Source organism: Dermacentor albipictus, chromosome 3 (assembly GCF_038994185.2).
Source record: "Dermacentor albipictus isolate Rhodes 1998 colony chromosome 3, USDA_Dalb.pri_finalv2, whole genome shotgun sequence".
In the NCBI taxonomy this organism is placed as follows: Eukaryota; Metazoa; Arthropoda; class Arachnida; order Ixodida; family Ixodidae; genus Dermacentor; species Dermacentor albipictus.
The window spans coordinates 171,188,085-171,214,729 of record NC_091823.1 but is presented as its reverse complement, the minus strand read 5'-3'; the positions used below and the strand labels follow the sequence as shown (position 1 = coordinate 171,214,729).

The window sequence follows — 26,645 nt, the reverse complement described above, 5'->3', positions numbered from 1 at the left end:
GAATGCACATAGCACGATACAGGTGCAGTCGGAAACACAGCATCCCTGCCATCGGCCATACCATGCTGAATACGCCGGTTCTCGTCCGATCCCCGAAGCTAAGCAGCATTGGGCTCGGTCAGTACTTGGGAGGGAGACCACCTGGGAACACCGAGTGCTGATGGCACCCTTCTTTTTGCTTTTTTTTATTATTCCGTGTTTCTGTGACGTTTTTTTTTTGTGTGTGTGTGTGTGTGGGCAGCTGCTTTTACTGTTACTTACGTTCAACTGGAGCCTGCTGGTAGAGCCGACGCCGAAGTGTGAAACCAATATGCAGGCCACTACGCGATATTCTGCGCGGAATGACGGACGTAATGCTGCATGCAAAATTTAGTCGCACGAGCTTCTAACCGCTTCGCTATCACGCCCGCCCGCATACAGCTCAATGACAACTCGTCGATAAAGTGGCACATTGTGGGCTGCAACGCACGCATAATGCGCTCCCCCTCTTTCTTGTTTTTGTGAGCGAGCATGACTTACTTGCACGCACGCATGCAGCGAACAACCACAAACGGAGTAATCGACGTGTGCGTGTATTGTTCGCGGAAAGACTGCCGCGTACGTGATGGAGCAATACATTCACTGGGCGAATGCACATAGCACGATACAGGTGCAGTCGGAAACACAGCATCCCTGCCATCGGCCATACCATGCTGAATACGCCGGTTCTCGTCCGATCCCCGAAGCTAAGCAGCATTGGGCTCGGTCAGTACTTGGGAGGGAGACCACCTGGGAACACCGAGTGCTGATGGCACCCTTCTTTTTGCTTTTTTTTATTATTCCGTGTTTCTGTGACGTTTTTTTTTTGTGTGTGTGTGTGTGGGCAGCTGCTTTTACTGTTACTTACGTTCAACTGGAGCCTGCTGGTAGAGCCGACGCCGAAGTGTGAAACCAATATGCAGGCCACTACGCGATATTCTGCGCGGAATGACGGACGTAATGCTGCATGCAAAATTTAGTCGCACGAGCTTCTAACCGCTTCGCTATCACGCCCGCCCGCATACAGCTCAATGACAACTCGTCGATAAAGTGGCACATTGTGGGCTGCAACGCACGCATAATGCGCTCCCCCTCTTTCTTGTTTTTGTGAGCGAGCATGACTTACTTGCACGCACGCATGCAGCGAACAACCACAAACGGAGTAATCGACGTGTGCGTGTATTGTTCGCGGAAAGACTGCCGCGTACGTGATGGAGCAATACATTCACTGGGCGAATGCACATAGCACGATACAGGTGCAGTCGGAAACACAGCATCCCTGCCATCGGCCATACCATGCTGAATACGCCGGTTCTCGTCCGATCCCCGAAGCTAAGCAGCATTGGGCTCGGTCAGTACTTGGGAGGGAGACCACCTGGGAACACCGAGTGCTGATGGCACCCTTCTTTTTGCTTTTTTTTATTATTCCGTGTTTCTGTGACGTTTTTTTTGTGTGTGTGTGTGTGTGGGCAGCTGCTTTTACTGTTACTTACGTTCAACTGGAGCCCTGCTGGTAGAGCCGACGCCGAAGTGTGAAACCAATATGCAGGCCACTACGCGATATTCTGCGCGGAATGACGGACGTAATGCTGCATGCAAAATTTAGTCGCACGAGCTTCTAACCGCTTCGCTATCACGCCCGCCCGCATACAGCTCAATGACAACTCGTCGATAAAGTGGCACATTGTGGGCTGCAACGCACGCATAATGCGCTCCCCCTCTTTCTTGTTTTTGTGAGCGAGCATGACTTACTTGCACGCACGCATGCAGCGAACAACCACAAACGGAGTAATCGACGTGTGCGTGTATTGTTCGCGGAAAGACTGCCGCGTACGTGATGGAGCAATACATTCACTGGGCGAATGCACATAGCACGATACAGGTGCAGTCGGAAACACAGCATCCCTGCCATCGGCCATACCATGCTGAATACGCCGGTTCTCGTCCGATCCCCGAAGCTAAGCAGCATTGGGCTCGGTCAGTACTTGGGAGGGAGACCACCTGGGAACACCGAGTGCTGATGGCACCCTTCTTTTTGCTTTTTTTTATTATTCCGTGTTTCTGTGACGTTTTTTTTTGTGTGTGTGTGTGTGTGTGGGCAGCTGCTTTTACTGTTACTTACGTTCAACTGGAGCCTGCTGGTAGAGCCGACGCCGAAGTGTGAAACCAATATGCAGGCCACTACGCGATATTCTGCGCGGAATGACGGACGTAATGCTGCATGCAAAATTTAGTCGCACGAGCTTCTAACCGCTTCGCTATCACGCCCGCCCGCATACAGCTCAATGACAACTCGTCGATAAAGTGGCACATTGTGGGCTGCAACGCACGCATAATGCGCTCCCCCTCTTTCTTGTTTTTGTGAGCGAGCATGACTTACTTGCACGCACGCATGCAGCGAACAACCACAAACGGAGTAATCGACGTGTGCGTGTATTGTTCGCGGAAAGACTGCCGCGTACGTGATGGAGCAATACATTCACTGGGCGAATGCACATAGCACGATACAGGTGCAGTCGGAAACACAGCATCCCTGCCATCGGCCATACCATGCTGAATACGCCGGTTCTCGTCCGATCCCCGAAGCTAAGCAGCATTGGGCTCGGTCAGTACTTGGGAGGGAGACCACCTGGGAACACCGAGTGCTGATGGCACCCTTCTTTTTGCTTTTTTTTATTATTCCGTGTTTCTGTGACGTTTTTTTTTTGTGTGTGTGTGTGTGTGGGCAGCTGCTTTTACTGTTACTTACGTTCAACTGGAGCCTGCTGGTAGAGCCGACGCCGAAGTGTGAAACCAATATGCAGGCCACTACGCGATATTCTGCGCGGAATGACGGACGTAATGCTGCATGCAAAATTTAGTCGCACGAGCTTCTAACCGCTTCGCTATCACGCCCGCCCGCATACAGCTCAATGACAACTCGTCGATAAAGTGGCACATTGTGGGCTGCAACGCACGCATAATGCGCTCCCCCTCTTTCTTGTTTTTGTGAGCGAGCATGACTTACTTGCACGCACGCATCGAGCGAACAACCACAAACGGAGTAATCGACGTGTGCGTGTATTGTTCGCGGAAAGACTGCCGCGTACGTGATGGAGCAATACATTCACTGGGCGAATGCACATAGCACGATACAGGTGCAGTCGGAAACACAGCATCCCTGCCATCGGCCATACCATGCTGAATACGCCGGTTCTCGTCCGATCCCCGAAGCTAAGCAGCATTGGGCTCGGTCAGTACTTGGGAGGGAGACCACCTGGGAACACCGAGTGCTGATGGCACCCTTCTTTTTGCTTTTTTTTATTATTCCGTGTTTCTGTGACGTTTTTTTGTGTGTGTGTGTGTGTGTGGGCAGCTGCTTTTACTGTTACTTACGTTCAACTGGAGCCTGCTGGTAGAGCCGACGCCGAAGTGTGAAACCAATATGCAGGCCACTACGCGATATTCTGCGCGGAATGACGGACGTAATGCTGCATGCAAAATTTAGTCGCACGAGCTTCTAACCGCTTCGCTATCACGCCCGCCCGCATACAGCTCAATGACAACTCGTCGATAAAGTGGCACATTGTGGGCTGCAACGCACGCATAATGCGCTCCCCCTCTTTCTTGTTTTTGTGAGCGAGCATGACTTACTTGCACGCACGCATGCAGCGAACAACCACAAACGGAGTAATCGACGTGTGCGTGTATTGTTCGCGGAAAGACTGCCGCGTACGTGATGGAGCAATACATTCACTGGGCGAATGCACATAGCACGATACAGGTGCAGTCGGAAACACAGCATCCCTGCCATCGGCCATACCATGCTGAATACGCCGGTTCTCGTCCGATCCCCGAAGCTAAGCAGCATTGGGCTCGGTCAGTACTTGGGAGGGAGACCACCTGGGAACACCGAGTGCTGATGGCACCCTTCTTTTTGCTTTTTTTTTATTATTCCGTGTTTCTGTGACGTTTTTTTTGTGTGTGTGTGTGTGTGGGCAGCTGCTTTTACTGTTACTTACGTTCAACTGGAGCCTGCTGGTAGAGCCGACGCCGAAGTGTGAAACCAATATGCAGGCCACTACGCGATATTCTGCGCGGAATGACGGACGTAATGCTGCATGCAAAATTTAGTCGCACGAGCTTCTAACCGCTTCGCTATCACGCCCGCCCGCATACAGCTCAATGACAACTCGTCGATAAAGTGGCACATTGTGGGCTGCAACGCACGCATAATGCGCTCCCCCTCTTTCTTGTTTTTGTGAGCGAGCATGACTTACTTGCACGCACGCATGCAGCGAACAACCACAAACGGAGTAATCGACGTGTGCGTGTATTGTTCGCGGAAAGACTGCCGCGTACGTGATGGAGCAATACATTCACTGGGCGAATGCACATAGCACGATACAGGTGCAGTCGGAAACACAGCATCCCTGCCATCGGCCATACCATGCTGAATACGCCGGTTCTCGTCCGATCCCCGAAGCTAAGCAGCATTGGGCTCGGTCAGTACTTGGGAGGGAGACCACCTGGGAACACCGAGTGCTGATGGCACCCTTCTTTTTGCTTTTTTTTTATTATTCCGTGTTTCTGTGACGTTTTTTTTGTGTGTGTGTGTGTGTGGGCAGCTGCTTTTACTGTTACTTACGTTCAACTGGAGCCTGCTGGTAGAGCCGACGCCGAAGTGTGAAACCAATATGCAGGCCACTACGCGATATTCTGCGCGGAATGACGGACGTAATGCTGCATGCAAAATTTAGTCGCACGAGCTTCTAACCGCTTCGCTATCACGCCCGCCCGCATACAGCTCAATGACAACTCGTCGATAAAGTGGCACATTGTGGGCTGCAACGCACGCATAATGCGCTCCCCCTCTTTCTTGTTTTTGTGAGCGAGCATGACTTACTTGCACGCACGCATGCAGCGAACAACCACAAACGGAGTAATCGACGTGTGCGTGTATTGTTCGCGGAAAGACTGCCGCGTACGTGATGGAGCAATACATTCACTGGGCGAATGCACATAGCACGATACAGGTGCAGTCGGAAACACAGCATCCCTGCCATCGGCCATACCATGCTGAATACGCCGGTTCTCGTCCGATCCCCGAAGCTAAGCAGCATTGGGCTCGGTCAGTACTTGGGAGGGAGACCACCTGGGAACACCGAGTGCTGATGGCACCCTTCTTTTTGCTTTTTTTTATTATTCCGTGTTTCTGTGACGTTTTTTTTGTGTGTGTGTGTGTGTGTGGGCAGCTGCTTTTACTGTTACTTACGTTCAACTGGAGCCTGCTGGTAGAGCCGACGCCGAAGTGTGAAACCAATATGCAGGCCACTACGCGATATTCTGCGCGGAATGACGGACGTAATGCTGCATGCAAAATTTAGTCGCACGAGCTTCTAACCGCTTCGCTATCACGCCCGCCCGCATACAGCTCAATGACAACTCGTCGATAAAGTGGCACATTGTGGGCTGCAACGCACGCATAATGCGCTCCCCCTCTTTCTTGTTTTTGTGAGCGAGCATGACTTACTTGCACGCACGCATGCAGCGAACAACCACAAACGGAGTAATCGACGTGTGCGTGTATTGTTCGCGGAAAGACTGCCGCGTACGTGATGGAGCAATACATTCACTGGGCGAATGCACATAGCACGATACAGGTGCAGTCGGAAACACAGCATCCCTGCCATCGGCCATACCATGCTGAATACGCCGGTTCTCGTCCGATCCCCGAAGCTAAGCAGCATTGGGCTCGGTCAGTACTTGGGAGGGAGACCACCTGGGAACACCGAGTGCTGATGGCACCCTTCTTTTTGCTTTTTTTTATTATTCCGTGTTTCTGTGACGTTTTTTTTTTGTGTGTGTGTGTGTGTGGGCAGCTGCTTTTACTGTTACTTACGTTCAACTGGAGCCTGCTGGTAGAGCCGACGCCGAAGTGTGAAACCAATATGCAGGCCACTACGCGATATTCTGCGCGGAATGACGGACGTAATGCTGCATGCAAAATTTAGTCGCACGAGCTTCTAACCGCTTCGCTATCACGCCCGCCCGCATACAGCTCAATGACAACTCGTCGATAAAGTGGCACATTGTGGGCTGCAACGCACGCATAATGCGCTCCCCCTCTTTCTTGTTTTTGTGAGCGAGCATGACTTACTTGCACGCACGCATGCAGCGAACAACCACAAACGGAGTAATCGACGTGTGCGTGTATTGTTCGCGGAAAGACTGCCGCGTACGTGATGGAGCAATACATTCACTGGGCGAATGCACATAGCACGATACAGGTGCAGTCGGAAACACAGCATCCCTGCCATCGGCCATACCATGCTGAATACGCCGGTTCTCGTCCGATCCCCGAAGCTAAGCAGCATTGGGCTCGGTCAGTACTTGGGAGGGAGACCACCTGGGAACACCGAGTGCTGATGGCACCCTTCTTTTTGCTTTTTTTTATTATTCCGTGTTTCTGTGACGTTTTTTTTGTGTGTGTGTGTGTGTGTGGGCAGCTGCTTTTACTGTTACTTACGTTCAACTGGAGCCTGCTGGTAGAGCCGACGCCGAAGTGTGAAACCAATATGCAGGCCACTACGCGATATTCTGCGCGGAATGACGGACGTAATGCTGCATGCAAAATTTAGTCGCACGAGCTTCTAACCGCTTCGCTATCACGCCCGCCCGCATACAGCTCAATGACAACTCGTCGATAAAGTGGCACATTGTGGGCTGCAACGCACGCATAATGCGCTCCCCCTCTTTCTTGTTTTTGTGAGCGAGCATGACTTACTTGCACGCACGCATGCAGCGAACAACCACAAACGGAGTAATCGACGTGTGCGTGTATTGTTCGCGGAAAGACTGCCGCGTACGTGATGGAGCAATACATTCACTGGGCGAATGCACATAGCACGATACAGGTGCAGTCGGAAACACAGCATCCCTGCCATCGGCCATACCATGCTGAATACGCCGGTTCTCGTCCGATCCCCGAAGCTAAGCAGCATTGGGCTCGGTCAGTACTTGGGAGGGAGACCACCTGGGAACACCGAGTGCTGATGGCACCCTTCTTTTTGCTTTTTTTTATTATTCCGTGTTTCTGTGACGTTTTTTTTTTGTGTGTGTGTGTGTGTGGGCAGCTGCTTTTACTGTTACTTACGTTCAACTGGAGCCTGCTGGTAGAGCCGACGCCGAAGTGTGAAACCAATATGCAGGCCACTACGCGATATTCTGCGCGGAATGACGGACGTAATGCTGCATGCAAAATTTAGTCGCACGAGCTTCTAACCGCTTCGCTATCACGCCCGCCCGCATACAGCTCAATGACAACTCGTCGATAAAGTGGCACATTGTGGGCTGCAACGCACGCATAATGCGCTCCCCCTCTTTCTTGTTTTTGTGAGCGAGCATGACTTACTTGCACGCACGCATGCAGCGAACAACCACAAACGGAGTAATCGACGTGTGCGTGTATTGTTCGCGGAAAGACTGCCGCGTACGTGATGGAGCAATACATTCACTGGGCGAATGCACATAGCACGATACAGGTGCAGTCGGAAACACAGCATCCCTGCCATCGGCCATACCATGCTGAATACGCCGGTTCTCGTCCGATCCCCGAAGCTAAGCAGCATTGGGCTCGGTCAGTACTTGGGAGGGAGACCACCTGGGAACACCGAGTGCTGATGGCACCCTTCTTTTTGCTTTTTTTTTATTATTCCGTGTTTCTGTGACGTTTTTTTTGTGTGTGTGTGTGTGTGGGCAGCTGCTTTTACTGTTACTTACGTTCAACTGGAGCCTGCTGGTAGAGCCGACGCCGAAGTGTGAAACCAATATGCAGGCCACTACGCGATATTCTGCGCGGAATGACGGACGTAATGCTGCATGCAAAATTTAGTCGCACGAGCTTCTAACCGCTTCGCTATCACGCCCGCCCGCATACAGCTCAATGACAACTCGTCGATAAAGTGGCACATTGTGGGCTGCAACGCACGCATAATGCGCTCCCCCTCTTTCTTGTTTTTGTGAGCGAGCATGACTTACTTGCACGCACGCATGCAGCGAACAACCACAAACGGAGTAATCGACGTGTGCGTGTATTGTTCGCGGAAAGACTGCCGCGTACGTGATGGAGCAATACATTCACTGGGCGAATGCACATAGCACGATACAGGTGCAGTCGGAAACACAGCATCCCTGCCATCGGCCATACCATGCTGAATACGCCGGTTCTCGTCCGATCCCCGAAGCTAAGCAGCATTGGGCTCGGTCAGTACTTGGGAGGGAGACCACCTGGGAACACCGAGTGCTGATGGCACCCTTCTTTTTGCTTTTTTTTATTATTCCGTGTTTCTGTGACGTTTTTTTGTGTGTGTGTGTGTGTGTGGGCAGCTGCTTTTACTGTTACTTACGTTCAACTGGAGCCTGCTGGTAGAGCCGACGCCGAAGTGTGAAACCAATATGCAGGCCACTACGCGATATTCTGCGCGGAATGACGGACGTAATGCTGCATGCAAAATTTAGTCGCACGAGCTTCTAACCGCTTCGCTATCACGCCCGCCCGCATACAGCTCAATGACAACTCGTCGATAAAGTGGCACATTGTGGGCTGCAACGCACGCATAATGCGCTCCCCCTCTTTCTTGTTTTTGTGAGCGAGCATGACTTACTTGCACGCACGCATGCAGCGAACAACCACAAACGGAGTAATCGACGTGTGCGTGTATTGTTCGCGGAAAGACTGCCGCGTACGTGATGGAGCAATACATTCACTGGGCGAATGCACATAGCACGATACAGGTGCAGTCGGAAACACAACATCCCTGCCATCGGCCATACCATGCTGAATACGCCGGTTCTCGTCCGATCCCCGAAGCTAAGCAGCATTGGGCTCGGTCAGTACTTGGGAGGGAGACCACCTGGGAACACCGAGTGCTGATGGCACCCTTCTTTTTGCTTTTTTTTATTATTCCGTGTTTCTGTGACGTTTTTTTTGTGTGTGTGTGTGTGTGTGGGCAGCTGCTTTTACTGTTACTTACGTTCAACTGGAGCCTGCTGGTAGAGCCGACGCCGAAGTGTGAAACCAATATGCAGGCCACTACGCGATATTCTGCGCGGAATGACGGACGTAATGCTGCATGCAAAATTTAGTCGCACGAGCTTCTAACCGCTTCGCTATCACGCCCGCCCGCATACAGCTCAATGACAACTCGTCGATAAAGTGGCACATTGTGGGCTGCAACGCACGCATAATGCGCTCCCCCTCTTTCTTGTTTTTGTGAGCGAGCATGACTTACTTGCACGCACGCATGCAGCGAACAACCACAAACGGAGTAATCGACGTGTGCGTGTATTGTTCGCGGAAAGACTGCCGCGTACGTGATGGAGCAATACATTCACTGGGCGAATGCACATAGCACGATACAGGTGCAGTCGGAAACACAGCATCCCTGCCATCGGCCATACCATGCTGAATACGCCGGTTCTCGTCCGATCCCCGAAGCTAAGCAGCATTGGGCTCGGTCAGTACTTGGGAGGGAGACCACCTGGGAACACCGAGTGCTGATGGCACCCTTCTTTTTGCTTTTTTTTATTATTCCGTGTTTCTGTGACGTTTTTTTTGTGTGTGTGTGTGTGTGTGGGCAGCTGCTTTTACTGTTACTTACGTTCAACTGGAGCCTGCTGGTAGAGCCGACGCCGAAGTGTGAAAGCAATATGCAGGCCACTACGCGATATTCTGCGCGGAATGACGGACGTAATGCTGCATGCAAAATTTAGTCGCACGAGCTTCTAACCGCTTCGCTATCACGCCCGCCCGCATACAGCTCAATGACAACTCGTCGATAAAGTGGCACATTGTGGGCTGCAACGCACGCATAATGCGCTCCCCCTCTTTCTTGTTTTTGTGAGCGAGCATGACTTACTTGCACGCACGCATGCAGCGAACAACCACAAACGGAGTAATCGACGTGTGTGTGTATTGTTCGCGGAAAGACTGCCGCGTACGTGATGGAGCAATACATTCACTGGGCGAATGCACATAGCACGATACAGGTGCAGTCGGAAACACAGCATCCCTGCCATCGGCCATACCATGCTGAATACGCCGGTTCTCGTCCGATCCCCGAAGCTAAGCAGCATTGGGCTCGGTCAGTACTTGGGAGGGAGACCACCTGGGAACACCGAGTGCTGATGGCACCCTTCTTTTTGCTTTTTTTTATTATTCCGTGTTTCTGTGACGTTTTTTTTGTGTGTGTGTGTGTGTGTGGGCAGCTGCTTTTACTGTTACTTACGTTCAACTGGAGCCTGCTGGTAGAGCCGACGCCGAAGTGTGAAACCAATATGCAGGCCACTACGCGATATTCTGCGCGGAATGACGGACGTAATGCTGCATGCAAAATTTAGTCGCACGAGCTTCTAACCGCTTCGCTATCACGCCCGCCCGCATACAGCTCAATGACAACTCGTCGATAAAGTGGCACATTGTGGGCTGCAACGCACGCATAATGCGCTCCCCCTCTTTCTTGTTTTTGTGAGCGAGCATGACTTACTTGCACGCACGCATGCAGCGAACAACCACAAACGGAGTAATCGACGTGTGCGTGTATTGTTCGCGGAAAGACTGCCGCGTACGTGATGGAGCAATACATTCACTGGGCGAATGCACATAGCACGATACAGGTGCAGTCGGAAACACAGCATCCCTGCCATCGGCCATACCATGCTGAATACGCCGGTTCTCGTCCGATCCCCGAAGCTAAGCAGCATTGGGCTCGGTCAGTACTTGGGAGGGAGACCACCTGGGAACACCGAGTGCTGATGGCACCCTTCTTTTTGCTTTTTTTTTATTATTCCGTGTTTCTGTGACGTTTTTTTTGTGTGTGTGTGTGTGTGGGCAGCTGCTTTTACTGTTACTTACGTTCAACTGGAGCCTGCTGGTAGAGCCGACGCCGAAGTGTGAAACCAATATGCAGGCCACTACGCGATATTCTGCGCGGAATGACGGACGTAATGCTGCATGCAAAATTTAGTCGCACGAGCTTCTAACCGCTTCGCTATCACGCCCGCCCGCATACAGCTCAATGACAACTCGTCGATAAAGTGGCACATTGTGGGCTGCAACGCACGCATAATGCGCTCCCCCTCTTTCTTGTTTTTGTGAGCGAGCATGACTTACTTGCACGCACGCATGCAGCGAACAACCACAAACGGAGTAATCGACGTGTGCGTGTATTGTTCGCGGAAAGACTGCCGCGTACGTGATGGAGCAATACATTCACTGGGCGAATGCACATAGCACGATACAGGTGCAGTCGGAAACACAGCATCCCTGCCATCGGCCATACCATGCTGAATACGCCGGTTCTCGTCCGATCCCCGAAGCTAAGCAGCATTGGGCTCGGTCAGTACTTGGGAGGGAGACCACCTGGGAACACCGAGTGCTGATGGCACCCTTCTTTTTGCTTTTTTTTATTATTCCGTGTTTCTGTGACGTTTTTTTGTGTGTGTGTGTGTGTGTGGGCAGCTGCTTTTACTGTTACTTACGTTCAACTGGAGCCTGCTGGTAGAGCCGACGCCGAAGTGTGAAACCAATATGCAGGCCACTACGCGATATTCTGCGCGGAATGACGGACGTAATGCTGCATGCAAAATTTAGTCGCACGAGCTTCTAACCGCTTCGCTATCACGCCCGCCCGCATACAGCTCAATGACAACTCGTCGATAAAGTGGCACATTGTGGGCTGCAACGCACGCATAATGCGCTCCCCCTCTTTCTTGTTTTTGTGAGCGAGCATGACTTACTTGCACGCACGCATGCAGCGAACAACCACAAACGGAGTAATCGACGTGTGCGTGTATTGTTCGCGGAAAGACTGCCGCGTACGTGATGGAGCAATACATTCACTGGGCGAATGCACATAGCACGATACAGGTGCAGTCGGAAACACAGCATCCCTGCCATCGGCCATACCATGCTGAATACGCCGGTTCTCGTCCGATCCCCGAAGCTAAGCAGCATTGGGCTCGGTCAGTACTTGGGAGGGAGACCACCTGGGAACACCGAGTGCTGATGGCACCCTTCTTTTTGCTTTTTTTTATTATTCCGTGTTTCTGTGACGTTTTTTTTGTGTGTGTGTGTGTGTGTGGGCAGCTGCTTTTACTGTTACTTACGTTCAACTGGAGCCTGCTGGTAGAGCCGACGCCGAAGTGTGAAACCAATATGCAGGCCACTACGCGATATTCTGCGCGGAATGACGGACGTAATGCTGCATGCAAAATTTAGTCGCACGAGCTTCTAACCGCTTCGCTATCACGCCCGCCCGCATACAGCTCAATGACAACTCGTCGATAAAGTGGCACATTGTGGGCTGCAACGCACGCATAATGCGCTCCCCCTCTTTCTTGTTTTTGTGAGCGAGCATGACTTACTTGCACGCACGCATGCAGCGAACAACCACAAACGGAGTAATCGACGTGTGCGTGTATTGTTCGCGGAAAGACTGCCGCGTACGTGATGGAGCAATACATTCACTGGGCGAATGCACATAGCACGATACAGGTGCAGTCGGAAACACAGCATCCCTGCCATCGGCCATACCATGCTGAATACGCCGGTTCTCGTCCGATCCCCGAAGCTAAGCAGCATTGGGCTCGGTCAGTACTTGGGAGGGAGACCACCTGGGAACACCGAGTGCTGATGGCACCCTTCTTTTTGCTTTTTTTTATTATTCCGTGTTTCTGTGACGTTTTTTTTGTGTGTGTGTGTGTGTGTGGGCAGCTGCTTTTACTGTTACTTACGTTCAACTGGAGCCTGCTGGTAGAGCCGACGCCGAAGTGTGAAAGCAATATGCAGGCCACTACGCGATATTCTGCGCGGAATGACGGACGTAATGCTGCATGCAAAATTTAGTCGCACGAGCTTCTAACCGCTTCGCTATCACGCCCGCCCGCATACAGCTCAATGACAACTCGTCGATAAAGTGGCACATTGTGGGCTGCAACGCACGCATAATGCGCTCCCCCTCTTTCTTGTTTTTGTGAGCGAGCATGACTTACTTGCACGCACGCATGCAGCGAACAACCACAAACGGAGTAATCGACGTGTGTGTGTATTGTTCGCGGAAAGACTGCCGCGTACGTGATGGAGCAATACATTCACTGGGCGAATGCACATAGCACGATACAGGTGCAGTCGGAAACACAGCATCCCTGCCATCGGCCATACCATGCTGAATACGCCGGTTCTCGTCCGATCCCCGAAGCTAAGCAGCATTGGGCTCGGTCAGTACTTGGGAGGGAGACCACCTGGGAACACCGAGTGCTGATGGCACCCTTCTTTTTGCTTTTTTTTATTATTCCGTGTTTCTGTGACGTTTTTTTTGTGTGTGTGTGTGTGTGTGGGCAGCTGCTTTTACTGTTACTTACGTTCAACTGGAGCCTGCTGGTAGAGCCGACGCCGAAGTGTGAAACCAATATGCAGGCCACTACGCGATATTCTGCGCGGAATGACGGACGTAATGCTGCATGCAAAATTTAGTCGCACGAGCTTCTAACCGCTTCGCTATCACGCCCGCCCGCATACAGCTCAATGACAACTCGTCGATAAAGTGGCACATTGTGGGCTGCAACGCACGCATAATGCGCTCCCCCTCTTTCTTGTTTTTGTGAGCGAGCATGACTTACTTGCACGCACGCATGCAGCGAACAACCACAAACGGAGTAATCGACGTGTGCGTGTATTGTTCGCGGAAAGACTGCCGCGTACGTGATGGAGCAATACATTCACTGGGCGAATGCACATAGCACGATACAGGTGCAGTCGGAAACACAGCATCCCTGCCATCGGCCATACCATGCTGAATACGCCGGTTCTCGTCCGATCCCCGAAGCTAAGCAGCATTGGGCTCGGTCAGTACTTGGGAGGGAGACCACCTGGGAACACCGAGTGCTGATGGCACCCTTCTTTTTGCTTTTTTTTATTATTCCGTGTTTCTGTGACGTTTTTTTTTGTGTGTGTGTGTGTGTGGGCAGCTGCTTTTACTGTTACTTACGTTCAACTGGAGCCTGCTGGTAGAGCCGACGCCGAAGTGTGAAACCAATATGCAGGCCACTACGCGATATTCTGCGCGGAATGACGGACGTAATGCTGCATGCAAAATTTAGTCGCACGAGCTTCTAACCGCTTCGCTATCACGCCCGCCCGCATACAGCTCAATGACAACTCGTCGATAAAGTGGCACATTGTGGGCTGCAACGCACGCATAATGCGCTCCCCCTCTTTCTTGTTTTTGTGAGCGAGCATGACTTACTTGCACGCACGCATGCAGCGAACAACCACAAACGGAGTAATCGACGTGTGCGTGTATTGTTCGCGGAAAGACTGCCGCGTACGTGATGGAGCAATACATTCACTGGGCGAATGCACATAGCACGATACAGGTGCAGTCGGAAACACAGCATCCCTGCCATCGGCCATACCATGCTGAATACGCCGGTTCTCGTCCGATCCCCGAAGCTAAGCAGCATTGGGCTCGGTCAGTACTTGGGAGGGAGACCACCTGGGAACACCGAGTGCTGATGGCACCCTTCTTTTTGCTTTTTTTTATTATTCCGTGTTTCTGTGACGTTTTTTTTGTGTGTGTGTGTGTGTGTGGGCAGCTGCTTTTACTGTTACTTACGTTCAACTGGAGCCTGCTGGTAGAGCCGACGCCGAAGTGTGAAACCAATATGCAGGCCACTACGCGATATTCTGCGCGGAATGACGGACGTAATGCTGCATGCAAAATTTAGTCGCACGAGCTTCTAACCGCTTCGCTATCACGCCCGCCCGCATACAGCTCAATGACAACTCGTCGATAAAGTGGCACATTGTGGGCTGCAACGCACGCATAATGCGCTCCCCCTCTTTCTTGTTTTTGTGAGCGAGCATGACTTACTTGCACGCACGCATGCAGCGAACAACCACAAACGGAGTAATCGACGTGTGCGTGTATTGTTCGCGGAAAGACTGCCGCGTACGTGATGGAGCAATACATTCACTGGGCGAATGCACATAGCACGATACAGGTGCAGTCGGAAACACAGCATCCCTGCCATCGGCCATACCATGCTGAATACGCCGGTTCTCGTCCGATCCCCGAAGCTAAGCAGCATTGGGCTCGGTCAGTACTTGGGAGGGAGACCACCTGGGAACACCGAGTGCTGATGGCACCCTTCTTTTTGCTTTTTTTTATTATTCCGTGTTTCTGTGACGTTTTTTTGTGTGTGTGTGTGTGTGTGGGCAGCTGCTTTTACTGTTACTTACGTTCAACTGGAGCCTGCTGGTAGAGCCGACGCCGAAGTGTGAAACCAATATGCAGGCCACTACGCGATATTCTGCGCGGAATGACGGACGTAATGCTGCATGCAAAATTTAGTCGCACGAGCTTCTAACCGCTTCGCTATCACGCCCGCCCGCATACAGCTCAATGACAACTCGTCGATAAAGTGGCACATTGTGGGCTGCAACGCACGCATAATGCGCTCCCCCTCTTTCTTGTTTTTGTGAGCGAGCATGACTTACTTGCACGCACGCATGCAGCGAACAACCACAAACGGAGTAATCGACGTGTGCGTGTATTGTTCGCGGAAAGACTGCCGCGTACGTGATGGAGCAATACATTCACTGGGCGAATGCACATAGCACGATACAGGTGCAGTCGGAAACACAGCATCCCTGCCATCGGCCATACCATGCTGAATACGCCGGTTCTCGTCCGATCCCCGAAGCTAAGCAGCATTGGGCTCGGTCAGTACTTGGGAGGGAGACCACCTGGGAACACCGAGTGCTGATGGCACCCTTCTTTTTGCTTTTTTTTATTATTCCGTGTTTCTGTGACGTTTTTTTTGTGTGTGTGTGTGTGTGTGGGCAGCTGCTTTTACTGTTACTTACGTTCAACTGGAGCCTGCTGGTAGAGCCGACGCCGAAGTGTGAAACCAATATGCAGGCCACTACGCGATATTCTGCGCGGAATGACGGACGTAATGCTGCATGCAAAATTTAGTCGCACGAGCTTCTAACCGCTTCGCTATCACGCCCGCCCGCATACAGCTCAATGACAACTCGTCGATAAAGTGGCACATTGTGGGCTGCAACGCACGCATAATGCGCTCCCCCTCTTTCTTGTTTTTGTGAGCGAGCATGACTTACTTGCACGCACGCATGCAGCGAACAACCACAAACGGAGTAATCGACGTGTGCGTGTATTGTTCGCGGAAAGACTGCCGCGTACGTGATGGAGCAATACATTCACTGGGCGAATGCACATAGCACGATACAGGTGCAGTCGGAAACACAGCATCCCTGCCATCGGCCATACCATGCTGAATACGCCGGTTCTCGTCCGATCCCCGAAGCTAAGCAGCATTGGGCTCGGTCAGTACTTGGGAGGGAGACCACCTGGGAACACCGAGTGCTGATGGCACCCTTCTTTTTGCTTTTTTTTATTATTCCGTGTTTCTGTGACGTTTTTTTTGTGTGTGTGTGTGTGTGTGGGCAGCTGCTTTTACTGTTACTTACGTTCAACTGGAGCCTGCTGGTAGAGCCGACGCCGAAGTGTGAAACCAATATGCAGGCCACTACGCGATATTCTGCGCGGAATGACGGACGTAATGCTGCATGCAAAATTTAGTCGCACGAGCTTCTAACCGCTTCGCTATCACGCCCGCCCGCATACAGCTCAATGACAACTCGTCGATAAAGTGGCACATTGTGGGCTGCAACGCACGCATAATGCGCTCCCCCTCTTTCTTGTTTTTGTGAGCGAGCATGACTTACTTGCACGCACGCATGCAGCGAACAACCACAAACGGAGTAATCGACGTGTGCGTGTATTGTTCGCGGAAAGACTGCCGCGTACGTGATGGAGCAATACATTCACTGGGCGAATGCACATAGCACGATACAGGTGCAGTCGGAAACACAGCATCCCTGCCATCGGCCATACCATGCTGAATACGCCGGTTCTCGTCCGATCCCCGAAGCTAAGCAGCATTGGGCTCGGTCAGTACTTGGGAGGGAGACCACCTGGGAACACCGAGTGCTGATGGCACCCTTCTTTTTGCTTTTTTTTATTATTCCGTGTTTCTGTGACGTTTTTTTTGTGTGTGTGTGTGTGTGTGGGCAGCTGCTTTTACTGTTACTTACGTTCAACTGGAGCCTGCTGGTAGAGCCGACGCCGAAGTGTGAAACCAATATGCAGGCCACTACGCGATATTCTGCGCGGAATGACGGACGTAATGCTGCATGCAAAATTTAGTCGCACGAGCTTCTAACCGCTTCGCTATCACGCCCGCCCGCATACAGCTCAATGACAACTCGTCGATAAAGTGGCACATTGTGGGCTGCAACGCACGCATAATGCGCTCCCCCTCTTTCTTGTTTTTGTGAGCGAGCATGACTTACTTGCACGCACGCATGCAGCGAACAACCACAAACGGAGTAATCGACGTGTGCGTGTATTGTTCGCGGAAAGACTGCCGCGTACGTGATGGAGCAATACATTCACTGGGCGAATGCACATAGCACGATACAGGTGCAGTCGGAAACACAGCATCCCTGCCATCGGCCATACCATGCTGAATACGCCGGTTCTCGTCCGATCCCCGAAGCTAAGCAGCATTGGGCTCGGTCAGTACTTGGGAGGGAGACCACCTGGGAACACCGAGTGCTGATGGCACCCTTCTTTTTGCTTTTTTTTATTATTCCGTGTTTCTGTGACGTTTTTTTTGTGTGTGTGTGTGTGTGTGGGCAGCTGCTTTTACTGTTACTTACGTTCAACTGGAGCCTGCTGGTAGAGCCGACGCCGAAGTGTGAAACCAATATGCAGGCCACTACGCGATATTCTGCGCGGAATGACGGACGTAATGCTGCATGCAAAATTTAGTCGCACGAGCTTCTAACCGCTTCGCTATCACGCCCGCCCGCATACAGCTCAATGACAACTCGTCGATAAAGTGGCACATTGTGGGCTGCAACGCACGCATAATGCGCTCCCCCTCTTTCTTGTTTTTGTGAGCGAGCATGACTTACTTGCACGCACGCATGCAGCGAACAACCACAAACGGAGTAATCGACGTGTGCGTGTATTGTTCGCGGAAAGACTGCCGCGTACGTGATGGAGCAATACATTCACTGGGCGAATGCACATAGCACGATACAGGTGCAGTCGGAAACACAGCATCCCTGCCATCGGCCATACCATGCTGAATACGCCGGTTCTCGTCCGATCCCCGAAGCTAAGCAGCATTGGGCTCGGTCAGTACTTGGGAGGGAGACCACCTGGGAACACCGAGTGCTGATGGCACCCTTCTTTTTGCTTTTTTTTATTATTCCGTGTTTCTGTGACGTTTTTTTTTTGTGTGTGTGTGTGTGTGGGCAGCTGCTTTTACTGTTACTTACGTTCAACTGGAGCCTGCTGGTAGAGCCGACGCCGAAGTGTGAAACCAATATGCAGGCCACTACGCGATATTCTGCGCGGAATGACGGACGTAATGCTGCATGCAAAATTTAGTCGCACGAGCTTCTAACCGCTTCGCTATCACGCCCGCCCGCATACAGCTCAATGACAACTCGTCGATAAAGTGGCACATTGTGGGCTGCAACGCACGCATAATGCGCTCCCCCTCTTTCTTGTTTTTGTGAGCGAGCATGACTTACTTGCACGCACGCATGCAGCGAACAACCACAAACGGAGTAATCGACGTGTGCGTGTATTGTTCGCGGAAAGACTGCCGCGTACGTGATGGAGCAATACATTCACTGGGCGAATGCACATAGCACGATACAGGTGCAGTCGGAAACACAGCATCCCTGCCATCGGCCATACCATGCTGAATACGCCGGTTCTCGTCCGATCCCCGAAGCTAAGCAGCATTGGGCTCGGTCAGTACTTGGGAGGGAGACCACCTGGGAACACCGAGTGCTGATGGCACCCTTCTTTTTGCTTTTTTTTATTATTCCGTGTTTCTGTGACGTTTTTTTTGTGTGTGTGTGTGTGTGTGGGCAGCTGCTTTTACTGTTACTTACGTTCAACTGGAGCCTGCTGGTAGAGCCGACGCCGAAGTGTGAAACCAATATGCAGGCCACTACGCGATATTCTGCGCGGAATGACGGACGTAATGCTGCATGCAAAATTTAGTCGCACGAGCTTCTAACCGCTTCGCTATCACGCCCGCCCGCATACAGCTCAATGACAACTCGTCGATAAAGTGGCACATTGTGGGCTGCAACGCACGCATAATGCGCTCCCCCTCTTTCTTGTTTTTGTGAGCGAGCATGACTTACTTGCACGCACGCATGCAGCGAACAACCACAAACGGAGTAATCGACGTGTGCGTGTATTGTTCGCGGAAAGACTGCCGCGTACGTGATGGAGCAATACATTCACTGGGCGAATGCACATAGCACGATACAGGTGCAGTCGGAAACACAGCATCCCTGCCATCGGCCATACCATGCTGAATACGCCGGTTCTCGTCCGATCCCCGAAGCTAAGCAGCATTGGGCTCGGTCAGTACTTGGGAGGGAGACCACCTGGGAACACCGAGTGCTGATGGCACCCTTCTTTTTGCTTTTTTTTATTATTCCGTGTTTCTGTGACGTTTTTTTTGTGTGTGTGTGTGTGTGTGGGCAGCTGCTTTTACTGTTACTTACGTTCAACTGGAGCCTGCTGGTAGAGCCGACGCCGAAGTGTGAAACCAATATGCAGGCCACTACGCGATATTCTGCGCGGAATGACGGACGTAATGCTGCATGCAAAATTTAGTCGCACGAGCTTCTAACCGCTTCGCTATCACGCCCGCCCGCATACAGCTCAATGACAACTCGTCGATAAAGTGGCACATTGTGGGCTGCAACGCACGCATAATGCGCTCCCCCTCTTTCTTGTTTTTGTGAGCGAGCATGACTTACTTGCACGCACGCATGCAGCGAACAACCACAAACGGAGTAATCGACGTGTGCGTGTATTGTTCGCGGAAAGACTGCCGCGTACGTGATGGAGCAATACATTCACTGGGCGAATGCACATAGCACGATACAGGTGCAGTCGGAAACACAGCATCCCTGCCATCGGCCATACCATGCTGAATACGCCGGTTCTCGTCCGATCCCCGAAGCTAAGCAGCATTGGGCTCGGTCAGTACTTGGGAGGGAGACCACCTGGGAACACCGAGTGCTGATGGCACCCTTCTTTTTGCTTTTTTTTATTATTCCGTGTTTCTGTGACGTTTTTTTTTTGTGTGTGTGTGTGTGTGGGCAGCTGCTTTTACTGTTACTTACGTTCAACTGGAGCCTGCTGGTAGAGCCGACGCCGAAGTGTGAAACCAATATGCAGGCCACTACGCGATATTCTGCGCGGAATGACGGACGTAATGCTGCATGCAAAATTTAGTCGCACGAGCTTCTAACCGCTTCGCTATCACGCCCGCCCGCATACAGCTCAATGACAACTCGTCGATAAAGTGGCACATTGTGGGCTGCAACGCACGCATAATGCGCTCCCCCTCTTTCTTGTTTTTGTGAGCGAGCATGACTTACTTGCACGCACGCATGCAGCGAACAACCACAAACGGAGTAATCGACGTGTGCGTGTATTGTTCGCGGAAAGACTGCCGCGTACGTGATGGAGCAATACATTCACTGGGCGAATGCACATAGCACGATACAGGTGCAGTCGGAAACACAGCATCCCTGCCATCGGCCATACCATGCTGAATACGCCGGTTCTCGTCCGATCCCCGAAGCTAAGCAGCATTGGGCTCGGTCAGTACTTGGGAGGGAGACCACCTGGGAACACCGAGTGCTGATGGCACCCTTCTTTTTGCTTTTTTTTATTATTCCGTGTTTCTGTGACGTTTTTTTTGTGTGTGTGTGTGTGTGTGGGCAGCTGCTTTTACTGTTACTTACGTTCAACTGGAGCCTGCTGGTAGAGCCGACGCCGAAGTGTGAAACCAATATGCAGGCCACTACGCGATATTCTGCGCGGAATGACGGACGTAATGCTGCATGCAAAATTTAGTCGCACGAGCTTCTAACCGCTTCGCTATCACGCCCGCCCGCATACAGCTCAATGACAACTCGTCGATAAAGTGGCACATTGTGGGCTGCAACGCACGCATAATGCGCTCCCCCTCTTTCTTGTTTTTGTGAGCGAGCATGACTTACTTGCACGCACGCATGCAGCGAACAACCACAAACGGAGTAATCGACGTGTGCGTGTATTGTTCGCGGAAAGACTGCCGCGTACGTGATGGAGCAATACATTCACTGGGCGAATGCACATAGCACGATACAGGTGCAGTCGGAAACACAGCATCCCTGCCATCGGCCATACCATGCTGAATACGCCGGTTCTCGTCCGATCCCCGAAGCTAAGCAGCATTGGGCTCGGTCAGTACTTGGGAGGGAGACCACCTGGGAACACCGAGTGCTGATGGCACCCTTCTTTTTGCTTTTTTTTATTATTCCGTGTTTCTGTGACGTTTTTTTTTTGTGTGTGTGTGTGTGTGGGCAGCTGCTTTTACTGTTACTTACGTTCAACTGGAGCCTGCTGGTAGAGCCGACGCCGAAGTGTGAAACCAATATGCAGGCCACTACGCGATATTCTGCGCGGAATGACGGACGTAATGCTGCATGCAAAATTTAGTCGCACGAGCTTCTAACCGCTTCGCTATCACGCCCGCCCGCATACAGCTCAATGACAACTCGTCGATAAAGTGGCACATTGTGGGCTGCAACGCACGCATAATGCGCTCCCCCTCTTTCTTGTTTTTGTGAGCGAGCATGACTTACTTGCACGCACGCATGCAGCGAACAACCACAAACGGAGTAATCGACGTGTGCGTGTATTGTTCGCGGAAAGACTGCCGCGTACGTGATGGAGCAATACATTCACTGGGCGAATGCACATAGCACGATACAGGTGCAGTCGGAAACACAGCATCCCTGCCATCGGCCATACCATGCTGAATACGCCGGTTCTCGTCCGATCCCCGAAGCTAAGCAGCATTGGGCTCGGTCAGTACTTGGGAGGGAGACCACCTGGGAACACCGAGTGCTGATGGCACCCTTCTTTTTGCTTTTTTTTTATTATTCCGTGTTTCTGTGACGTTTTTTTTGTGTGTGTGTGTGTGTGGGCAGCTGCTTTTACTGTTACTTACGTTCAACTGGAGCCTGCTGGTAGAGCCGACGCCGAAGTGTGAAACCAATATGCAGGCCACTACGCGATATTCTGCGCGGAATGACGGACGTAATGCTGCATGCAAAATTTAGTCGCACGAGCTTCTAACCGCTTCGCTATCACGCCCGCCCGCATACAGCTCAATGACAACTCGTCGATAAAGTGGCACATTGTGGGCTGCAACGCACGCATAATGCGCTCCCCCTCTTTCTTGTTTTTGTGAGCGAGCATGACTTACTTGCACGCACGCATGCAGCGAACAACCACAAACGGAGTAATCGACGTGTGCGTGTATTGTTCGCGGAAAGACTGCCGCGTACGTGATGGAGCAATACATTCACTGGGCGAATGCACATAGCACGATACAGGTGCAGTCGGAAACACAGCATCCCTGCCATCGGCCATACCATGCTGAATACGCCGGTTCTCGTCCGATCCCCGAAGCTAAGCAGCATTGGGCTCGGTCAGTACTTGGGAGGGAGACCACCTGGGAACACCGAGTGCTGATGGCACCCTTCTTTTTGCTTTTTTTTATTATTCCGTGTTTCTGTGACGTTTTTTTTGTGTGTGTGTGTGTGTGTGGGCAGCTGCTTTTACTGTTACTTACGTTCAACTGGAGCCTGCTGGTAGAGCCGACGCCGAAGTGTGAAACCAATATGCAGGCCACTACGCGATATTCTGCGCGGAATGACGGACGTAATGCTGCATGCAAAATTTAGTCGCACGAGCTTCTAACCGCTTCGCTATCACGCCCGCCCGCATACAGCTCAATGACAACTCGTCGATAAAGTGGCACATTGTGGGCTGCAACGCACGCATAATGCGCTCCCCCTCTTTCTTGTTTTTGTGAGCGAGCATGACTTACTTGCACGCACGCATGCAGCGAACAACCACAAACGGAGTAATCGACGTGTGCGTGTATTGTTCGCGGAAAGACTGCCGCGTACGTGATGGAGCAATACATTCACTGGGCGAATGCACATAGCACGATACAGGTGCAGTCGGAAACACAGCATCCCTGCCATCGGCCATACCATGCTGAATACGCCGGTTCTCGTCCGATCCCCGAAGCTAAGCAGCATTGGGCTCGGTCAGTACTTGGGAGGGAGACCACCTGGGAACACCGAGTGCTGATGGCACCCTTCTTTTTGCTTTTTTTTATTATTCCGTGTTTCTGTGACGTTTTTTTGTGTGTGTGTGTGTGTGTGGGCAGCTGCTTTTACTGTTACTTACGTTCAACTGGAGCCTGCTGGTAGAGCCGACGCCGAAGTGTGAAACCAATATGCAGGCCACTACGCGATATTCTGCGCGGAATGACGGACGTAATGCTGCATGCAAAATTTAGTCGCACGAGCTTCTAACCGCTTCGCTATCACGCCCGCCCGCATACAGCTCAATGACAACTCGTCGATAAAGTGGCACATTGTGGGCTGCAACGCACGCATAATGCGCTCCCCCTCTTTCTTGTTTTTGTGAGCGAGCATGACTTACTTGCACGCACGCATGCAGCGAACAACCACAAACGGAGTAATCGACGTGTGCGTGTATTGTTCGCGGAAAGACTGCCGCGTACGTGATGGAGCAATACATTCACTGGGCGAATGCACATAGCACGATACAGGTGCAGTCGGAAACACAGCATCCCTGCCATCGGCCATACCATGCTGAATACGCCGGTTCTCGTCCGATCCCCGAAGCTAAGCAGCATTGGGCTCGGTCAGTACTTGGGAGGGAGACCACCTGGGAACACCGAGTGCTGATGGCACCCTTCTTTTTGCTTTTTTTTATTATTCCGTGTTTCTGTGACGTTTTTTTTGTGTGTGTGTGTGTGTGTGGGCAGCTGCTTTTACTGTTACTTACGTTCAACTGGAGCCTGCTGGTAGAGCCGACGCCGAAGTGTGAAACCAATATGCAGGCCACTACGCGATATTCTGCGCGGAATGACGGACGTAATGCTGCATGCAAAATTTAGTCGCACGAGCTTCTAACCGCTTCGCTATCACGCCCGCCCGCATACAGCTCAATGACAACTCGTCGATAAAGTGGCACATTGTGGGCTGCAACGCACGCATAATGCGCTCCCCCTCTTTCTTGTTTTTGTGAGCGAGCATGACTTACTTGCACGCACGCATGCAGCGAACAACCACAAACGGAGTAATCGACGTGTGCGTGTATTGTTCGCGGAAAGACTGCCGCGTACGTGATGGAGCAATACATTCACTGGGCGAATGCACATAGCACGATACAGGTGCAGTCGGAAACACAGCATCCCTGCCATCGGCCATACCATGCTGAATACGCCGGTTCTCGTCCGATCCCCGAAGCTAAGCAGCATTGGGCTCGGTCAGTACTTGGGAGGGAGACCACCTGGGAACACCGAGTGCTGATGGCACCCTTCTTTTTGCTTTTTTTTATTATTCCGTGTTTCTGTGACGTTTTTTTGTGTGTGTGTGTGTGTGTGGGCAGCTGCTTTTACTGTTACTTACGTTCAACTGGAGCCTGCTGGTAGAGCCGACGCCGAAGTGTGAAACCAATATGCAGGCCACTACGCGATATTCTGCGCGGAATGACGGACGTAATGCTGCATGCAAAATTTAGTCGCACGAGCTTCTAACCGCTTCGCTATCACGCCCGCCCGCATACAGCTCAATGACAACTCGTCGATAAAGTGGCACATTGTGGGCTGCAACGCACGCATAATGCGCTCCCCCTCTTTCTTGTTTTTGTGAGCGAGCATGACTTACTTGCACGCACGCATGCAGCGAACAACCACAAACGGAGTAATCGACGTGTGCGTGTATTGTTCGCGGAAAGACTGCCGCGTACGTGATGGAGCAATACATTCACTGGGCGAATGCACATAGCACGATACAGGTGCAGTCGGAAACACAGCATCCCTGCCATCGGCCATACCATGCTGAATACGCCGGTTCTCGTCCGATCCCCGAAGCTAAGCAGCATTGGGCTCGGTCAGTACTTGGGAGGGAGACCACCTGGGAACACCGAGTGCTGATGGCACCCTTCTTTTTGCTTTTTTTTATTATTCCGTGTTTCTGTGACGTTTTTTTTGTGTGTGTGTGTGTGTGTGGGCAGCTGCTTTTACTGTTACTTACGTTCAACTGGAGCCTGCTGGTAGAGCCGACGCCGAAGTGTGAAACCAATATGCAGGCCACTACGCGATATTCTGCGCGGAATGACGGACGTAATGCTGCATGCAAAATTTAGTCGCACGAGCTTCTAACCGCTTCGCTATCACGCCCGCCCGCATACAGCTCAATGACAACTCGTCGATAAAGTGGCACATTGTGGGCTGCAACGCACGCATAATGCGCTCCCCCTCTTTCTTGTTTTTGTGAGCGAGCATGACTTACTTGCACGCACGCATGCAGCGAACAACCACAAACGGAGTAATCGACGTGTGCGTGTATTGTTCGCGGAAAGACTGCCGCGTACGTGATGGAGCAATACATTCACTGGGCGAATGCACATAGCACGATACAGGTGCAGTCGGAAACACAGCATCCCTGCCATCGGCCATACCATGCTGAATACGCCGGTTCTCGTCCGATCCCCGAAGCTAAGCAGCATTGGGCTCGGTCAGTACTTGGGAGGGAGACCACCTGGGAACACCGAGTGCTGATGGCACCCTTCTTTTTGCTTTTTTTTATTATTCCGTGTTTCTGTGACGTTTTTTTTGTGTGTGTGTGTGTGTGTGGGCAGCTGCTTTTACTGTTACTTACGTTCAACTGGAGCCTGCTGGTAGAGCCGACGCCGAAGTGTGAAACCAATATGCAGGCCACTACGCGATATTCTGCGCGGAATGACGGACGTAATGCTGCATGCAAAATTTAGTCGCACGAGCTTCTAACCGCTTCGCTATCACGCCCGCCCGCATACAGCTCAATGACAACTCGTCGATAAAGTGGCACATTGTGGGCTGCAACGCACGCATAATGCGCTCCCCCTCTTTCTTGTTTTTGTGAGCGAGCATGACTTACTTGCACGCACGCATGCAGCGAACAACCACAAACGGAGTAATCGACGTGTGCGTGTATTGTTCGCGGAAAGACTGCCGCGTACGTGATGGAGCAATACATTCACTGGGCGAATGCACATAGCACGATACAGGTGCAGTCGGAAACACAGCATCCCTGCCATCGGCCATACCATGCTGAATACGCCGGTTCTCGTCCGATCCCCGAAGCTAAGCAGCATTGGGCTCGGTCAGTACTTGGGAGGGAGACCACCTGGGAACACCGAGTGCTGATGGCACCCTTCTTTTTGCTTTTTTTTATTATTCCGTGTTTCTGTGACGTTTTTTTTGTGTGTGTGTGTGTGTGTGGGCAGCTGCTTTTACTGTTACTTACGTTCAACTGGAGCCTGCTGGTAGAGCCGACGCCGAAGTGTGAAACCAATATGCAGGCCACTACG

At 51.8% G+C, this 26,645-nt stretch overlaps 43 non-coding genes across 43 annotated transcripts; all 43 read left to right on the top strand.

Annotated features, from left to right (window-relative positions):
- Nucleotides 1-47: 47 nt before the first annotated feature.
- Nucleotides 48-166, top strand: LOC139057977 (5S ribosomal RNA). Its single transcript, XR_011513142.1, has one exon. It is a non-coding gene; the product is annotated as a 5S ribosomal RNA (ribosomal RNA).
- Nucleotides 167-674: 508 nt separating this feature from the next.
- LOC139057976 (5S ribosomal RNA) lies at nucleotides 675-793 on the top strand. The gene has a single exon (XR_011513141.1). It is a non-coding gene; the product is annotated as a 5S ribosomal RNA (ribosomal RNA).
- Nucleotides 794-1,299: 506 nt separating this feature from the next.
- LOC139057975 (5S ribosomal RNA) lies at nucleotides 1,300-1,418 on the top strand. Its single transcript, XR_011513140.1, has one exon. It is a non-coding gene; the product is annotated as a 5S ribosomal RNA (ribosomal RNA).
- A 507-nt stretch (nucleotides 1,419-1,925) lies between these two features.
- LOC139057974 (5S ribosomal RNA) lies at nucleotides 1,926-2,044 on the top strand. Its single transcript, XR_011513139.1, has one exon. It is a non-coding gene; the product is annotated as a 5S ribosomal RNA (ribosomal RNA).
- Nucleotides 2,045-2,553: 509 nt separating this feature from the next.
- On the top strand, nucleotides 2,554-2,672 carry LOC139057973 (5S ribosomal RNA). Its single transcript, XR_011513138.1, has one exon. It is a non-coding gene; the product is annotated as a 5S ribosomal RNA (ribosomal RNA).
- Nucleotides 2,673-3,180: 508 nt separating this feature from the next.
- Nucleotides 3,181-3,299, top strand: LOC139057972 (5S ribosomal RNA). The gene has a single exon (XR_011513137.1). It is a non-coding gene; the product is annotated as a 5S ribosomal RNA (ribosomal RNA).
- A 507-nt stretch (nucleotides 3,300-3,806) lies between these two features.
- On the top strand, nucleotides 3,807-3,925 carry LOC139057971 (5S ribosomal RNA). Its single transcript, XR_011513136.1, has one exon. It is a non-coding gene; the product is annotated as a 5S ribosomal RNA (ribosomal RNA).
- Nucleotides 3,926-4,432: 507 nt separating this feature from the next.
- On the top strand, nucleotides 4,433-4,551 carry LOC139057970 (5S ribosomal RNA). The gene has a single exon (XR_011513135.1). It is a non-coding gene; the product is annotated as a 5S ribosomal RNA (ribosomal RNA).
- Nucleotides 4,552-5,058: 507 nt separating this feature from the next.
- On the top strand, nucleotides 5,059-5,177 carry LOC139057969 (5S ribosomal RNA). The gene has a single exon (XR_011513134.1). It is a non-coding gene; the product is annotated as a 5S ribosomal RNA (ribosomal RNA).
- A 508-nt stretch (nucleotides 5,178-5,685) lies between these two features.
- LOC139057967 (5S ribosomal RNA) lies at nucleotides 5,686-5,804 on the top strand. The gene has a single exon (XR_011513132.1). It is a non-coding gene; the product is annotated as a 5S ribosomal RNA (ribosomal RNA).
- Nucleotides 5,805-6,312: 508 nt separating this feature from the next.
- Nucleotides 6,313-6,431, top strand: LOC139057966 (5S ribosomal RNA). The gene has a single exon (XR_011513131.1). It is a non-coding gene; the product is annotated as a 5S ribosomal RNA (ribosomal RNA).
- Nucleotides 6,432-6,939: 508 nt separating this feature from the next.
- LOC139057965 (5S ribosomal RNA) lies at nucleotides 6,940-7,058 on the top strand. The gene has a single exon (XR_011513130.1). It is a non-coding gene; the product is annotated as a 5S ribosomal RNA (ribosomal RNA).
- Nucleotides 7,059-7,566: 508 nt separating this feature from the next.
- Nucleotides 7,567-7,685, top strand: LOC139057964 (5S ribosomal RNA). Its single transcript, XR_011513129.1, has one exon. It is a non-coding gene; the product is annotated as a 5S ribosomal RNA (ribosomal RNA).
- Nucleotides 7,686-8,192: 507 nt separating this feature from the next.
- On the top strand, nucleotides 8,193-8,311 carry LOC139057963 (5S ribosomal RNA). Its single transcript, XR_011513128.1, has one exon. It is a non-coding gene; the product is annotated as a 5S ribosomal RNA (ribosomal RNA).
- A 507-nt stretch (nucleotides 8,312-8,818) lies between these two features.
- LOC139057962 (5S ribosomal RNA) lies at nucleotides 8,819-8,937 on the top strand. The gene has a single exon (XR_011513127.1). It is a non-coding gene; the product is annotated as a 5S ribosomal RNA (ribosomal RNA).
- Nucleotides 8,938-9,445: 508 nt separating this feature from the next.
- Nucleotides 9,446-9,564, top strand: LOC139057961 (5S ribosomal RNA). Its single transcript, XR_011513126.1, has one exon. It is a non-coding gene; the product is annotated as a 5S ribosomal RNA (ribosomal RNA).
- A 508-nt stretch (nucleotides 9,565-10,072) lies between these two features.
- LOC139057960 (5S ribosomal RNA) lies at nucleotides 10,073-10,191 on the top strand. Its single transcript, XR_011513125.1, has one exon. It is a non-coding gene; the product is annotated as a 5S ribosomal RNA (ribosomal RNA).
- Nucleotides 10,192-10,699: 508 nt separating this feature from the next.
- On the top strand, nucleotides 10,700-10,818 carry LOC139057959 (5S ribosomal RNA). The gene has a single exon (XR_011513124.1). It is a non-coding gene; the product is annotated as a 5S ribosomal RNA (ribosomal RNA).
- Nucleotides 10,819-11,325: 507 nt separating this feature from the next.
- Nucleotides 11,326-11,444, top strand: LOC139057958 (5S ribosomal RNA). The gene has a single exon (XR_011513123.1). It is a non-coding gene; the product is annotated as a 5S ribosomal RNA (ribosomal RNA).
- Nucleotides 11,445-11,951: 507 nt separating this feature from the next.
- LOC139057956 (5S ribosomal RNA) lies at nucleotides 11,952-12,070 on the top strand. The gene has a single exon (XR_011513121.1). It is a non-coding gene; the product is annotated as a 5S ribosomal RNA (ribosomal RNA).
- Nucleotides 12,071-12,578: 508 nt separating this feature from the next.
- On the top strand, nucleotides 12,579-12,697 carry LOC139057955 (5S ribosomal RNA). Its single transcript, XR_011513120.1, has one exon. It is a non-coding gene; the product is annotated as a 5S ribosomal RNA (ribosomal RNA).
- Nucleotides 12,698-13,205: 508 nt separating this feature from the next.
- Nucleotides 13,206-13,324, top strand: LOC139057954 (5S ribosomal RNA). Its single transcript, XR_011513119.1, has one exon. It is a non-coding gene; the product is annotated as a 5S ribosomal RNA (ribosomal RNA).
- A 508-nt stretch (nucleotides 13,325-13,832) lies between these two features.
- LOC139057953 (5S ribosomal RNA) lies at nucleotides 13,833-13,951 on the top strand. Its single transcript, XR_011513118.1, has one exon. It is a non-coding gene; the product is annotated as a 5S ribosomal RNA (ribosomal RNA).
- A 507-nt stretch (nucleotides 13,952-14,458) lies between these two features.
- Nucleotides 14,459-14,577, top strand: LOC139057952 (5S ribosomal RNA). Its single transcript, XR_011513117.1, has one exon. It is a non-coding gene; the product is annotated as a 5S ribosomal RNA (ribosomal RNA).
- Nucleotides 14,578-15,085: 508 nt separating this feature from the next.
- On the top strand, nucleotides 15,086-15,204 carry LOC139057951 (5S ribosomal RNA). Its single transcript, XR_011513116.1, has one exon. It is a non-coding gene; the product is annotated as a 5S ribosomal RNA (ribosomal RNA).
- A 507-nt stretch (nucleotides 15,205-15,711) lies between these two features.
- Nucleotides 15,712-15,830, top strand: LOC139057950 (5S ribosomal RNA). The gene has a single exon (XR_011513115.1). It is a non-coding gene; the product is annotated as a 5S ribosomal RNA (ribosomal RNA).
- Nucleotides 15,831-16,338: 508 nt separating this feature from the next.
- LOC139057949 (5S ribosomal RNA) lies at nucleotides 16,339-16,457 on the top strand. Its single transcript, XR_011513114.1, has one exon. It is a non-coding gene; the product is annotated as a 5S ribosomal RNA (ribosomal RNA).
- A 508-nt stretch (nucleotides 16,458-16,965) lies between these two features.
- LOC139057948 (5S ribosomal RNA) lies at nucleotides 16,966-17,084 on the top strand. Its single transcript, XR_011513113.1, has one exon. It is a non-coding gene; the product is annotated as a 5S ribosomal RNA (ribosomal RNA).
- A 508-nt stretch (nucleotides 17,085-17,592) lies between these two features.
- On the top strand, nucleotides 17,593-17,711 carry LOC139057947 (5S ribosomal RNA). The gene has a single exon (XR_011513112.1). It is a non-coding gene; the product is annotated as a 5S ribosomal RNA (ribosomal RNA).
- Nucleotides 17,712-18,219: 508 nt separating this feature from the next.
- Nucleotides 18,220-18,338, top strand: LOC139057945 (5S ribosomal RNA). Its single transcript, XR_011513110.1, has one exon. It is a non-coding gene; the product is annotated as a 5S ribosomal RNA (ribosomal RNA).
- Nucleotides 18,339-18,846: 508 nt separating this feature from the next.
- On the top strand, nucleotides 18,847-18,965 carry LOC139057944 (5S ribosomal RNA). Its single transcript, XR_011513109.1, has one exon. It is a non-coding gene; the product is annotated as a 5S ribosomal RNA (ribosomal RNA).
- A 508-nt stretch (nucleotides 18,966-19,473) lies between these two features.
- LOC139057942 (5S ribosomal RNA) lies at nucleotides 19,474-19,592 on the top strand. The gene has a single exon (XR_011513108.1). It is a non-coding gene; the product is annotated as a 5S ribosomal RNA (ribosomal RNA).
- Nucleotides 19,593-20,100: 508 nt separating this feature from the next.
- Nucleotides 20,101-20,219, top strand: LOC139057941 (5S ribosomal RNA). The gene has a single exon (XR_011513107.1). It is a non-coding gene; the product is annotated as a 5S ribosomal RNA (ribosomal RNA).
- A 508-nt stretch (nucleotides 20,220-20,727) lies between these two features.
- Nucleotides 20,728-20,846, top strand: LOC139057940 (5S ribosomal RNA). The gene has a single exon (XR_011513106.1). It is a non-coding gene; the product is annotated as a 5S ribosomal RNA (ribosomal RNA).
- A 508-nt stretch (nucleotides 20,847-21,354) lies between these two features.
- LOC139058796 (5S ribosomal RNA) lies at nucleotides 21,355-21,473 on the top strand. Its single transcript, XR_011513783.1, has one exon. It is a non-coding gene; the product is annotated as a 5S ribosomal RNA (ribosomal RNA).
- A 508-nt stretch (nucleotides 21,474-21,981) lies between these two features.
- Nucleotides 21,982-22,100, top strand: LOC139058795 (5S ribosomal RNA). Its single transcript, XR_011513782.1, has one exon. It is a non-coding gene; the product is annotated as a 5S ribosomal RNA (ribosomal RNA).
- A 507-nt stretch (nucleotides 22,101-22,607) lies between these two features.
- Nucleotides 22,608-22,726, top strand: LOC139058794 (5S ribosomal RNA). The gene has a single exon (XR_011513781.1). It is a non-coding gene; the product is annotated as a 5S ribosomal RNA (ribosomal RNA).
- A 508-nt stretch (nucleotides 22,727-23,234) lies between these two features.
- On the top strand, nucleotides 23,235-23,353 carry LOC139058793 (5S ribosomal RNA). The gene has a single exon (XR_011513780.1). It is a non-coding gene; the product is annotated as a 5S ribosomal RNA (ribosomal RNA).
- A 507-nt stretch (nucleotides 23,354-23,860) lies between these two features.
- Nucleotides 23,861-23,979, top strand: LOC139058792 (5S ribosomal RNA). The gene has a single exon (XR_011513779.1). It is a non-coding gene; the product is annotated as a 5S ribosomal RNA (ribosomal RNA).
- A 508-nt stretch (nucleotides 23,980-24,487) lies between these two features.
- On the top strand, nucleotides 24,488-24,606 carry LOC139058790 (5S ribosomal RNA). The gene has a single exon (XR_011513777.1). It is a non-coding gene; the product is annotated as a 5S ribosomal RNA (ribosomal RNA).
- A 507-nt stretch (nucleotides 24,607-25,113) lies between these two features.
- On the top strand, nucleotides 25,114-25,232 carry LOC139058789 (5S ribosomal RNA). Its single transcript, XR_011513776.1, has one exon. It is a non-coding gene; the product is annotated as a 5S ribosomal RNA (ribosomal RNA).
- Nucleotides 25,233-25,740: 508 nt separating this feature from the next.
- On the top strand, nucleotides 25,741-25,859 carry LOC139058788 (5S ribosomal RNA). Its single transcript, XR_011513775.1, has one exon. It is a non-coding gene; the product is annotated as a 5S ribosomal RNA (ribosomal RNA).
- Nucleotides 25,860-26,367: 508 nt separating this feature from the next.
- LOC139058787 (5S ribosomal RNA) lies at nucleotides 26,368-26,486 on the top strand. The gene has a single exon (XR_011513774.1). It is a non-coding gene; the product is annotated as a 5S ribosomal RNA (ribosomal RNA).
- The last annotated feature ends 159 nt before the right edge of the window (nucleotides 26,487-26,645 follow it).